This window comes from Prosopis cineraria, unplaced genomic scaffold, assembly GCF_029017545.1.
Source record: "Prosopis cineraria cultivar Desert tree isolate PC_DT_omini unplaced genomic scaffold, ASM2901754v1 PC12, whole genome shotgun sequence".
In the NCBI taxonomy this organism is placed as follows: domain Eukaryota; kingdom Viridiplantae; phylum Streptophyta; class Magnoliopsida; order Fabales; family Fabaceae; genus Prosopis; species Prosopis cineraria.
Genome location: NW_026555343.1, coordinates 16,113,655 through 16,127,186, shown reverse-complemented (window position 1 = coordinate 16,127,186; position 13,532 = coordinate 16,113,655). Strand labels below are relative to the sequence as shown.

Below are 13,532 nucleotides of genomic sequence, written 5' to 3'. Positions count from 1 at the left end.
TGTAATTATTAGTGTTGAAACAAGGTTGTTGACTTGAATTTCACTTCCTTTTGTTGCTGGAAATTTCTACCACTTAGTGATTTTGCATTGTAATATGTGATTTCATTTAGTAAATGTCTTGTATTAGGCTAGCATGTAATTGTGTGGTGAATACTTGATGACTTGCTTGAGTTTTCATAGTTTTAAAAAGGTATAGCTTTGGCTAGTGGCAATTGAGAATAAATTTTAACTAAACACTTAGTTAATTCTTGAGCTAAGCTAGTGAGGTTACCTAAAGGGCTTGTAATAGCACTTAGGGAATTGAATTAGTGAAGCTAAGTTGCTTGAGATAGTTGTCTTAAAGTAAATACATTTTTCAGCTAAGGAAGAGAAGTTGAGTGAGCTGCCATAATTAATTAGAGGCTAAGATTCTTCCATTACCAACACCCTAGGGTTCCTACATTAAAAGGGAAGTCCATTCCATTCATAATTAGGATTAGTTTTCTAGCTTAATTCACTAGATAATTAGGTTAGCAATTAGTTAATTAACTTCAAACTTTAGGTGATTTATTTCACTAGATAAATTTTAAATTAGATTTAAAATCATTCCTTGGGAGATGACCTAGGGTTGGCCCTATATTGCATTAGGGTTAGCTTTAGTTTAATTTTGAAGGAAAATGACAATCCCTATCAAATTGCATCACTATTGTCACATAACAAGTTTATTAGATTTGAGATCCTAGGCCCTACTCCTAGTTCAATAATGAACTTCTTGATCCAAACGGCTTCTTTAGTTGCATTTGATACTGCTATATACTCAACTTCTGTTGCAGAATTAGTTGTTGTGCTCTACTTTGAGCTCTTCCAGCTTACTGCCTCATCATTTAAGATGAACACATATCTTGATTGCGATTTAAGGTCATCTTTGTTAGTTTGAAAGCTTGCATCTGTGTAACCTATTACAACTAGCTCGTGATCCAATCCGCCATATACTAAAGATAAATCCTTAGTCCTTCTTAAGTACTTTAGAATATTCTTAACAGTAGTCTAATGATCCTCTCCTAGATTTGCTTGGTATTTGCTGGTCATACTCAAGGCAAATGAAACATTTGATTGAGTGAACAGTATAGCATACATGATAGATTCAATTATCAAGGCATATGGAACCTTACTCATGCAATCTCGTTGATTTTGTGTACTAGGACACTAGTCTTTGCTGAGATGAATGCCATGAAACATGGGGATGAAACCTTTCTTTGAATCTTGTATACTGAACCTATGCAATATCTTATCTATGTATGTGCTTTGACTTAGGCCTATCAGCTTTTTAGATCTGTCTCTATAGATCTTAATCCCAAGGATGTAAGTGGCTTCACCTAAGTCCTTCATAGAGAAAGATTTTCCTAATTAAGACTTGACATTCTGCAAGGTAGGAATGTCATTCCCAATAAGTAGGATGTCATCTACATATAGCACTAGAAATATAACTATGTTGCCATTAATCTTTTTGTAAACACAAGGTTCATCAATGTTTTGAATGAATCTAAATTCTTTGATTACTTCATCAAAACATTGATTCCAGCTCTAAGATGCTTGCTTCAATCTATAATAGATCTTTGAAGCTTGTACACCTTTTTAGAGTCTTCTGGATGCATAAAGCCTTCAGGTTGTATCATGTACACTTCCTTAAGTATACATCCATTAAGGAATGCTGTTTTAACAACCATCTGCCATATTTCATAGTCATAATATACTGTAATGACAAGGAGAATTCTAATTGATTTGGCCATTGTGACTAGTGAAAAAGTTTCATCATAATCTACACCATAAGTCTGAGTGAATCCTTTTGCAACTAATCGCGCCTTAAAGACATTTACTTTGCCATCTATGTCAATTTTCTCCTTAAAAATTCACTTGCACCTGATGATTTTTATACCTTCAAGTGGATCTACTAAGGTTTATACCTTATTATCATACATAGATTGCATTTCAGACTTCATGGCATTTAGCCATTTCTTAAAATTTGGTCCCCTATGGCTTTTTGGTAGGTGGTTGGTTCATTGTGTTCAATGAGCAACACATCACGACATTCATTAATCAAAAATCCATATCTTTAAGGATGATATCATGTCCTATCAGACCTTCGTGGGCCTTGTGTTATTTAAGTAGGGTCATTTACTTCTTGTGAGTCTTCTTGATTTTCTATCTCTAACTCTGTGCTATTTTATGGTTCTTGAATTTTTCAAGATGTCTTACTCCTACTAGTTCTATTAGAGATAAATTCTCTTTCTAAAAAGATACCACTTCAAATTGCAAACACTTTGTTATTGGTGGGATTGTAGACATAGTATCCCTTTATTTTTTTAGGATACCCCACAAAAAGGTATTTTGTAGATTTGGGTACTAACTTGTCTGAGGCCTGTTTCTTAACATAAACCTCACTTACCTAAATCTTGAGAAAAGATAAATTAGGTTTCTTCCTAATCCATATCTCATATGGTGTCTTCTCAATTTCCTTAGATGGAACACGGTTTAGTATGAATGTAGCCGTTTCTAATGCATGGTCCTAAAAGGATGGTGGAAGATCTACTTAACTCATCATGGATTGAACCATATCTAATAGTGTCTGATTTCTCCACTCAAAAAAACCATTCCATTGTGGTGTTGCAAGAGCAGTTAGTTGTGAGACTATCCCACAACTCCGAAGATGATCAATGAATTCTTAGCTTAAATATTCACCTTCTCGATCAAATTGAAGAGTTTTAAGGATAATCACTATAATTAGATAATCACTATAATTTGTCTAATGATACAGTTATCATATTGAACATGCAATTGATATGATAACAAAAAAGAAGTTCATTAAATAACAATGTACATAGTACAATAATTGGCCCTATGGCATAATTTCCAACATAATGGGCCTATTGTATTCTTGAAAAACCTTAGAATTAGGCTAAGGAGTATATTGGGCTGCTTTGGGCCTAATAGGAAGAGAAAAATGTAGATTGGGTTTCTGTACCATACACCACGAGATAAGCAATACACCACAGTAGATTGCATAAAATTTGATTTAATTAGATCGCATGAGAGCTCAAAACAGAAGAGGAGAGGGAGAGAATGGAGAGCACACATAGAACTTTGTTAGGGCAATGGAGTTGTGACACTAGGAGGCTTGTTTGAGCTCAAAATCATCTAGGCAACTCATCTTCCTCCCTCTCTATGCAATTTTGAGGTCGGGATTTGTTGAAAGTGATGATGTTTTCGATTATAAGTGGGCTATAATTGAACCCATTGGTCTCATTGGAACTAATGAAAGTTGTTTTAACTTTCTAAATCTAAGGTTAGTATTTATCTAAAGTTATATGAGTGGGTCTTCCAATTTGAATGAACCCTAAATGAAAAGTGGCAATTTGAGATGTTTAGAGTAATCAATTGATGTTAGATAAGCTAATAGGAGTTGTTTGTAGGTAATAGAGGTTTTAAAGTGGTCGATGATGAAGGAAATGAGTAAAGTGGTCAGTTGGGATCACTTTTACAAATTTACTCATATATGACGAGTCTTATTAGATGGTTATATGCTTAACTATCCAATAAGAAGATGTGAAGCAGAATATTAGATTGTTTTGTTGATAATTATCAAATATGTCTCACTATATTGGATAATTATTTAGAAAATTGTCCAATATGTATTTTGAATTTATAATTTTTTAAAATTTATTCAATCCAAAATTCACATTAGATGGTTATAGATGTTATTTGGATTAACAAATGCACCTATGGTTTATATGAATTGTATTTTCAAGCTTTATCTAGATTAGTTTGTTGTAATCTTTATTGACTGCATTTTGAATTATTCTGAGAATGAAGTCACTATTACAAGAATTACCTTTTAAAGTATATTTTTCGAAGCACTTAAAAAAAAAGTACTATTAAATAAAATGTAAAACTTATAAGAGTGCTTTAAAAAAAACACTCCAATATATTAAATTTTTAAAAGTACTCTATTAACAAGTGCTCTAAAATATAAAAAATTTAAATTTTTTGGAGCACTCTAAAAATTAGGGCTTCAACACACAAGAATAGAACATTAAAGATCTTTAGGAATGCTTTTTTAATGAGCTCCTAAACATCTAATCTTTAGGAGGGCTTTAAAATAGGGCGCTCTAAAAGTAAAAAAATATTATATTAATTAAAAGCCCCACTTCCTCAGTGCCCATTCATTCAACAGAACTCCCGCAAGAAAATATTCATCGGCCCTTCACCTCCTTTCTCTCTCCCAGAAGTCGACATATTGTCTACCCCTCATGACCTACGCTGTTTTTGAAGGTCCTTGTCCGAGCACAGCGCACATTCCGCCATCGTCGATAATCACTCCATGTTCTCCGTTTTTGAACGCAGAAGGGTCGCGATTCAGATCTGAACCTCACACGTCTTCCACACTTCCTCTCGCCATTTTGTCGCCGACGGTGCTTCTTCCCTGCTCCATTGCTCCCTGGATATGAACTCTAGATAAAGAAACCTTCTATCTGAAAAGGTTGTGACATTTTAGAAATTAGCTAGTCAGATTCTCTCTAATTTCTCACTTTCCTTCTTTCTTTTCATTTTTAACCTTTTATGCTTGTGGGTTTCAACTAGGTCGAGCATCAATATATTTTATCCATTGACTAATTCATTTTAATATATGCAAATCATTGATATTTGAAAGAAAATGGGAAAAGCAATATAATGAGATTCTTGGACCAAATGAAATTATTATCTTTCATGTTTAAACTTGTAGGGGATTATACACTTTATACTAACTATGCGTATCTTGAGATTTTAATTGAGGATGCAGAGTTTTTTTTTTTTCCTTTTTTTTAATGGGTAGAGCATTATAGACTTTGGCTTAATTGCATTTGGCTCATACATGAATGTCCTGTGCACTATGCTTGTTCCGATTGTGTTATCCTATACTTGCAAACTTTGTAGGCTTTCGGGCTCTGGTTCACTATCAATCACGTTAGAGTGTTGTGGTAGCTCCAAGCACACTTCGGGTTCCTTACATTAAATTTGGGCTTGTAGCTCTAAGCATGTTGATTCTGAAGTTGTTTATGAAATGATGGTTTTACTTTTGGAAATAACTAGGGGCATAATATTCATGATGGTTGCTGTTAGTTGGACATTAATATTTTTTCATTACAGGTTTGTATTTTCTCTGCTAACTGTTTCCTTGTATCAGAGAACTTATGAATTTTATCTTATTTTAAGTTGTAATATTAGGCCTCAAGTAACTTACTGATACAGGATGGTATGCTCTGGCCCCTTCGCTTATTTAGTGTCCCAAAATTTATGCTTCCTATTGGATAAAACCCTTGTTTATGGGGAGTGAACTTGAGTGTCTATAAAGACTGGCATCTCTCATATAAGCAATTTTAAACAGTAGCTTTGAACTACTTTTTCTATGAATTATCACATTGGTTTTTCTAGCGCCTGATACATGTTGGTGAATTGAAAAATGGACTAATAAGTAGCTTTTATGTAAGGGGGTGATGCTTGGCTTATGCATAATGCAAATTATATGGTTTATTTCTTGCATTTCACTTGTGGTTTTATATAGGATAACTCCTATGTATTTTTTTCTGCCTTTCATGCATTGAAATGCTTGCAGTATCTATTTTGACTATATTTTCTTTCTTCTCATAGTTCATACGTGAATACACTGGTAAAGTTGATGAATTGGTGAAGGACAAAATTGAAGTGCAAAATGAAGTGAAGGCTAAAGAGAAGGAGGAAAAGGAAGTAATCATGCAACAGGTAATCACTTTGGCTATTGCCTATTATCCTTGGTATAATTTGACCTCAGCAGAGAACATTTTAGCAGTTTGACTCGTCAGAAGCGAGAATATCTTGCTGCTGATAATTTCTATTCTTGTGGCATGTCATTTCCTGTCAGATAGGACATTAGGTTGGTTAGGGAGGGAGGATACTGTTCAAACTTCTTGCTTCTTGAGTATCACAAGATTTTCTTCCATTGTGTGATGAATGATTTGATGTAATGAAAAAATAGGGAATGTTGGCTTCAGAAATGCATACAAATGATCTATGTTTGTTTCATCAACTTTTGTTTAGAAATGCATACAAATGATTTGACATAATGATCTAGATGGCCAATGCTACAGCCATTGCCGTTGCATTCGGGAATGGTTTTCCTTCTGGAATAACTGGGACAAATGAAAGGTATACAATTCTGGTCTCAAATCTTAATCCTAATGTAAGAACTACTTGATTTTTTGTGCTCTTGCTTGGTTTTTTTTAAACATGAATTTAACTTGAAAGCTACTTATTTCAGAGAATAGACGAGGATAAACTCTTCAACTTGTTCTCCTTTTATGGCAACATTATGGAATTAAACTTTTGCGAAATAAACCAGATCATGCACTTATCTAAACTTATTATAGGATTTATTTAATACAATATTTATATTTTTATTAATTTTAGAGCCTGAATGATAATACTCTATTGAAAGAGTCGAGGAAGATATAAGAAGTCAGAGGAGGGGATTCTATAGCATGAAAAAATTATTTTTTTTTATCTTATCTAATCAAAAAATAGGTAACTATCTCTTGCCGGACATGGTTTGAATTTTCTCTGATAATGTCAAATATTAAATAGCTGTAGCAAGAAACAATGTGTGTAGTTATTTGTGTTGAAATATTAAAGTGTATTGTATGATTAGTATCTATCCATATATTTTTGTTATATTATTTATGTTATCTAAACTTTTGTTTTGTGTTTTTTTTTTAGGTTGGCATTATTGTAGAAGACAGTTTTTTTTTTGTTTTAGATATTATTTTTGCTCTTACAATCCAATATTTGGAAGATTAGAATATAAATCTTTGCACTAATTTTGTGATTAGAGTAGTTGATTGAGATTGTAGCTACCGAACTAAAAAATATTGTATTTTATTAAATTTTAAAAGAAAGTACATTTTTTATTAGTTGTATGGTGTTTAAATTTAAAATATTGTACATTAATTTATAAATTTGTTAGTGCTGTACAACAAAAATGATCGTTTAAAAAAAAAATTGAGCCTACGAGAGCGCTTCAATCTAAAAGTGCTCAGGTAGGCGGATTTATGGGAGCGCTTATATTGAAAAGCACTCCTATAAGTCCACCTACAAGAGCACTTCTTTAGAAATCGCTCCCGTAGGCTTTTCTAAGGGATGCCAATGGGAGCGCTTTTTGAAAAAGCAAAAAGCGCTCCCATTGGCTACCCCTATAGGAGCGTTTTGGAAGTGCTCCTGTATGTTTTGGAGTGCTAACTACGGGAGCACTTCAAAAGCACTCTTATAAGTTAAAAATAAGTACTTCAAAAAATAGATTTTGTAGTAGTGAGCGTAGCACGCTAAGCATCTTAAAATTGTGTTACATATCTTGAAAGATAGCAAGTTATATGCCAAGATTAGCAAGTGCAAATTTTTGGCTAAGAGAGGTTAGATTTTTGGGGCATGTGGTTTCTATTGATGGAATTTTAGTTGACCCACATAAAATAGATGTAGTGTTGAAGTAGGAATAGCCTAGTTTGATTACAAAGATATTAGCTAGATATTACAAATAGTTTATCTAAGGGTTTTCTCAAATTACTTCTTTATTGACCAACTTGACAAGGAAGCATCAGTTGTTTATTTGAGATGATAAATGTAAGGCTACATTACAAAAGTTAAAAGAAAAATTAATTGTAGTGCCTATATTGATCATTCTTAATTCACGATTGTCATTTAAGATATACACTGATACATCTTTAAAAATTCTAGGGTTTGTATTAATGCAAGATGAGCGAGTAATGGCTTATGCATCGAAACAATTGAGACCACATGAAAAATACTATCCAAACCATGATTTGGAACTTGCAAAAGTACGGCTTTGAAGATTTTGCAACATTATTTGTATGGCGGTAGTCAAAGTATTTAAGAATAACAAAAGTCTTAAGTGTCTGGTAGATAAAAAAGAGTTAAATATGAGGCATAGAAGATGAATGAAATTTCTCAAAGATTACAACTTTGAACTTAGATGTCATCATGGTAAAGTTAATGTGATTGCTGATGCATTAAGTAAAAAAACTATCCAACCCATGATTTGGAACTTGCAATAGTGGTTATAGTTTGAAGTTTTTGTGACATGATTTGTATGGTGTGGTTTTCAACGTATTAAGTGATTATAAAAGTCTAAAGTATTTAGTAGTTCAAAAAGAGCTAAATATGAGGCAATAGAAGATGGATGGAATTTCTTAAAGATTACAACTTTAAACTTAACTATAATCTAGGTAAAGCTAACATCGTTGCTAATGCATTAAGTAGAAAAACTATCCAAATCATGATTTGGAACTTGCAATAGTGGTTTTCACTTTGAAGTTTTTGTGACATTATCTATATGGTGTGGTATTCAGTGATCACTAAAGTCTAAAGTATCTAGTAGATATAAAAGAGCCAAATGTGAGGCATAGAGGATGGATGAAATTTCTTAAATATTACAACTTTAAAATTAAATATTATCTAGGTGAAGCTAACGCGTTTGTTGATGCATTGAGTAGAAAAAACACTGCACGTGGTTTATTTGATAGTACAAGCGTATAGTTTGATGGAATCATTCTTGGATTCTTAGTGGGATGTGCCATTGAAGGTTTTAGTTAGTGTACATTCGATGGTCATTAGTAATGATTTCTAGAGGGAACTAAAAATGGTACAACTAGAAAATAAATATCTTATGGGAGTCTGAGAAGAGTTGGACTACACATTTCAATTTTAATGATGATAAGTTTGTAGTGTATTGAGATATGGTTTGTGTTTCTATTGATGATGAGATAAAGAAAGTGATTTGGAATTACCTGCAATTCCAATTTTCAATAATTTTTCTTCTTAAAATTCATATTTTTAAATAGAGGTAAATTTTGAAAGGCATGTTATTCTTATACTATTTTAATGATACAATTATCTTGTTGGGTTTTGTTGAGGCGGTAAAATTATTAGAAAATAAAGGTGAAAAGAAGAGTTGATAAACTATATTTCTTCCATTTTTGTCTTACATATTATAAAGCCTGTCGATTTTTACTGTTCATACTATTCACCTATAGTGTTTTTCCCTTAATAACCCTTTCTAACGTGGGTCTCCTATAGTGTTTTTACCTAAATGCACTTTCTGATGTGGGATCCATTGTTTAGTTGTCAAGTTTTTTTAAACGATGAATATGCTCTAGTCTTTACTCTCACTTTCTAGAACTTTCCATCCTTAGCGACATATCATCATCCTCTGACCATCTCTTCCTCTATGCCCATCCTCAATCAAGCTTGTTCTTCATCATGTCGCACCATCTCTACATCTTCACTCCTAGCTACTGATTGAGCTTCATCATTCCCTTCCAAAGGACCTCCGATTCTCCCTCATCTCCCTCATGGACTCACAATGTGTTCTTTGTATTCCCTTTTTTAACCATCATTTCCTTCTCTCCATGTCTTTTTTATCTGCATCATCACATACAAATCCAAAATCTTTTCTCTACAGTTGCATTTCGGTTTAGGTGCGCATTTTGTCATCACCATGTTGGATTTTTTCCTGGTTGGAATTTTTCCTGGTTGGATTTTTTATCAGTGAGGTTGATGTTTGAGGAATCCATCATGGGATCAGATTTGATTGTGTTCATCTAATCCAAAATGGGTAAGCTGAAGAGTTACCATAAGGAGTCATATAAATGTTCAACATGGAACTTCTACGTTATAAGAATTTCTTTCGCATTCTTCCATAGCCATACAAACCTAATCATCCATTATTCTCTTTCATGTTAAAACTTATAGTTTGACATGACTTTCACATGACACTTAGAATTTAAAAAGTTCTAAATGAAAGCAACTGCAAGCAAAATAAAACAACAATCTTACCAAAGCTAAACATGTTTATTTTTACTATTAATGAGGGAAAAAATTAGAATGAGGAAATAGAACAATAATCCATGATGCTTGCAAGCCCCCCCTTCAACTTTAGTGGACTTTAAAACTTTGTATTACCTACCAGAAACAATCAATAAAAATAGAGTGCATTTTATCTAGGATAACATTACATAAAGGGAAAAAATAATTGATAATAGATTTTTATTATCACTTTTCAACTATTATAAATTTCTTAGCACTATTTAAAACTACCTCTTAATGTGGCCAAATGCATGATAACCTATCACAAGTAAATCAACATGCAAATTCTGGATAACTTCCCACATTATCTCCTTTAGATCTCCTATAGCCACATGGGTCGACATTCACCTGTAGAAGTTTTGTAGAGTAAATACTTTTCCTTGAGGACCAAGAAACAAAATAAAGAAAGAAAAAGAAAAAGTATTTTGTGGAGATGTGAGCATGAATCTTGGAAGGAATAAAAAAAACTTAGAGCAAATCCTTAAAGCATAATCCAGTATCGCAAAGCTAAAAACTGGCTATTGCAGTGAACTTTTGGTAGGCTTTAATTGCTGCAGTGAACATAGGAACTTGTCGATCACCTAATTGATTTAGAAAATTGGTCAAGTTCATATTCCCCTTTCATTATTGTAGATTCTGTTGATGCACAGCTGTAGATCTACAACGGGAAAGGATGCAGATTCCTGTGATGGCGAGATGGATGGTCCTTAGAAATTGACTGGCGACACAACAACCCAATCTGCATCTTCAAATAGCAGCAAATTTTGGCGACGCGCTCTATAATTTGCAACAGCTATTGGCACGGTAACATATAGTGATCACCTGTGACAGGCTTCTCGGAGCGACATGACGATGGACTCTAGGTAGTGTCAATGGCGGGAAGGGAGAGGACCAAAGTTGGAAGGGTTTTGAGAGAAAAGAACATTAGAAAATATCTGCCCTCCTGCGAATGTCCACTACTAATAAAACAAGCGCTCATAAAGGTGACTATAAGAGTACTCACCTTTATTTATTTTATTTTATTTTTAAATTCTAAACTTATAAGAGCGCTTAAATAATAAGCGCTCTTATAGGGTCCTTTTTTAAAAGTTTTTAATTTAAACCTATGGGAATGCTTACATAATAAGAGCTACATTAGGTCCTTTTATTTTTTTTTTTATTTTTTTAAATTTTTTAAACCTATAGGAGGGCTTCCATAATAAGCGCTCCAATAGGGTTCTCTAGTTTTTCTTTTTAAAACTTTTAAAACTTATTAGAGCACTTTTAAAATAAGCATTTTCAAATGTCATTTTAATTTTTTTTCTTTATTTTTTTTACAATCTACAAGAGCGCTTTGAAATAGGCGCTCCTAAAGCATATTTTGTAACAGTGATTACTTTTTTGCCTTATCTCACTTCTATTAGAGAGGTTTATATATGATTTTAGCAAGATAGCCTTGCCACTCTCAAGATTGTTGCATAAAGATGTAGAGTTCAAATTTAATAAAGCTTGTAAGTAGGGATTTGATGAGTTAAAGAAGATATTGACCATTGCACCAATCATTCAACCACCAAATTGAGATTTTCCTTTTGAATTATTATGTGATGCTTCCAACTATGCTCTTGGTGTCGTGCTTTCATAGAGTTGATGAGAAATTGCATGTCATATCTTATGCTTCCAAAACTTCAAATGCATCTCAAACCAACTACACTAACATTGAAAATAAGCTTTCAGTTATTGTTTTTATAATAACTCAAGAATTTTAAGTAAAAAAAAATTGAAATATATAATAATGTGTTTTAATTGTATTTGTATTAATTTTGAAAAAATTTTACCAAGGAATGTTGGTTTAGTAAGAGTGTAATGATTTTAAATTTTAAATTAAATGAATTCTCTCCCAATTAGTATTTAATTTAATTATTTTAATTTTATGACAAATGAGAATATAAAGGGCTAGTTGAACTTATACTGATTACTTATATGGAAATTTAGAGTTTAAATCTTATTTAAATGAAATATGTTAGTTTTATTTTCAGATGGGAAAATTACTAAATGTGCCCTCGCCTATTAGTATAAAAACATAATAATAATAAAATCTGATGGGGGTATTTTTTTGTAATTTTTGTCATAAGCATTATATTTCATTTTCTTCTCCTCTTCTCTTCCATTCGATCAATTTCATAGAGCTCAAATGGAGAAGGTTCGTGAGTTTTCTTCACTAGTCTTCTCCTCTTTCCTGTTGCACTGTTTGCCTCCCATCGTCATCAGTTCGTCCGTCGTTCTCCTCTCCATTCACTTTTATTAGCCACAATGGGTTGAGTCATTGGATTCTCTAATCTTTCTCCTTTGTTCGCATTGCTCTTCCCTCTGCTCTCCATCACCGACTGTTCTTTCTTCTCCTCTATTAGAGTCATGTAGCATGTTCCTCTATTTTGTGTTGGGGGAGTTGGCTCATGGGTGTAAAATGTTTGATCTGTTAGTCTTTTTGATTCCTGTGACATCTCTCTTCTTCTTCCTTGTTCAAGTGCCGTCATCGAGTGTGTGTAGCTGTGGGAAGCATCGAATCTTTATTTCTTCTTCAATGCTCTACTAGGCGTGTAAACACTGGAGCGTCGGCTAGAGTCAGCATTGAAGATACTTTCTCATCTCCTCGCCTATATCGGCTGTGTTCCTTCGTATGTGTAGCTGCTTAAGTGGGTCGAGATTTTTCCTCTCCTCTGTTCTTCACCGTGATTTACTTCTTGTTTGTGTTGTTGATGGTCTAAGGTAATAAACTTTGATCCTTTACTTCCTTGTTGCTGAATACTTGTGTTGTGGGTTGAAATATTGAAATTTTTCTTCCTCCTTTCTCTGTTGCCATGAGTAATGTGGGGATGAGGATGTAATATTTTTAGAGTTAAAGATGAATTTATTTGTTGAAGGCATAGAACTTTGGAAGCTTGATTTGATTGGTTTTCTTTGAGTTTTGTTAATTGTAATTTTTTAAAAAAGGGAGTAATCTATTGGTTCATTTACTGTCAGCATATACTATTCAATATTATGTAGTGGGATGGTTTAATTAATGCAACATTTTTTATTAAAGCATTTAGGTACTAAGGTAGATAAACTTCAATCAATAAGGTTGCTCCCACCACATCATGTTTAACCAAGTTTCTTTTATCTTATTTATAATCCTAGTTTTAATGGAGTTTTTGTAACTAGATAAGAAGATTTATACCCTCTGGAAATTATGAAAAATTCTCTATATTGATAGAGCTCATCTTTGATAGGTAATTTCACTTGATTGATTTGGTTACCTTAAGAAGAAAAATTTAGAGTTGGTCTTCTTTGAACTTAAACTTGATTTGGATGGATGTTGAGTTTTAAAAAAGTATGATAAATTTAGATATTGGTGTTTGCAAATTATTGAGTAAAGTTTGAGAATTAGGAAGTTTAATTGAATGGCTTAGAGAGGTCATACACTATATGCTTGACAAAAAGCCTAAGAGGAGATTGTATTTTAGTCAAGTCATTAGCTAAAGTTGAAAATTATGACGAAAGTTTTATGTGTAAACTACAGTCTTAGAACTCTAAAGTTATTATTGTTAAATGTTGGTGGTGAGTTGATTTTTGAAAGGTATCTTATTTGA

At 32.9% G+C, this 13,532-nt stretch overlaps 1 long non-coding RNA gene across 2 annotated transcripts; it reads left to right on the top strand.

The window, feature by feature from the left end:
* The first annotated feature begins 4,208 nt into the window (after window positions 1-4,208).
* On the top strand, window positions 4,209-12,830 carry LOC129288620 (uncharacterized). Of its 2 annotated transcripts, XR_008588039.1 has the most exons (4): window positions 4,209-4,516; window positions 5,665-5,775; window positions 10,558-10,907; window positions 12,429-12,830. It is a non-coding gene; the product is annotated as an uncharacterized LOC129288620 (long non-coding RNA). The 2 variants fall into 2 exon arrangements; XR_008588038.1 differs by lacking the exon at window positions 12,429-12,830 and having other exon boundaries at window positions 10,558-11,372.
* The last annotated feature ends 702 nt before the right edge of the window (window positions 12,831-13,532 follow it).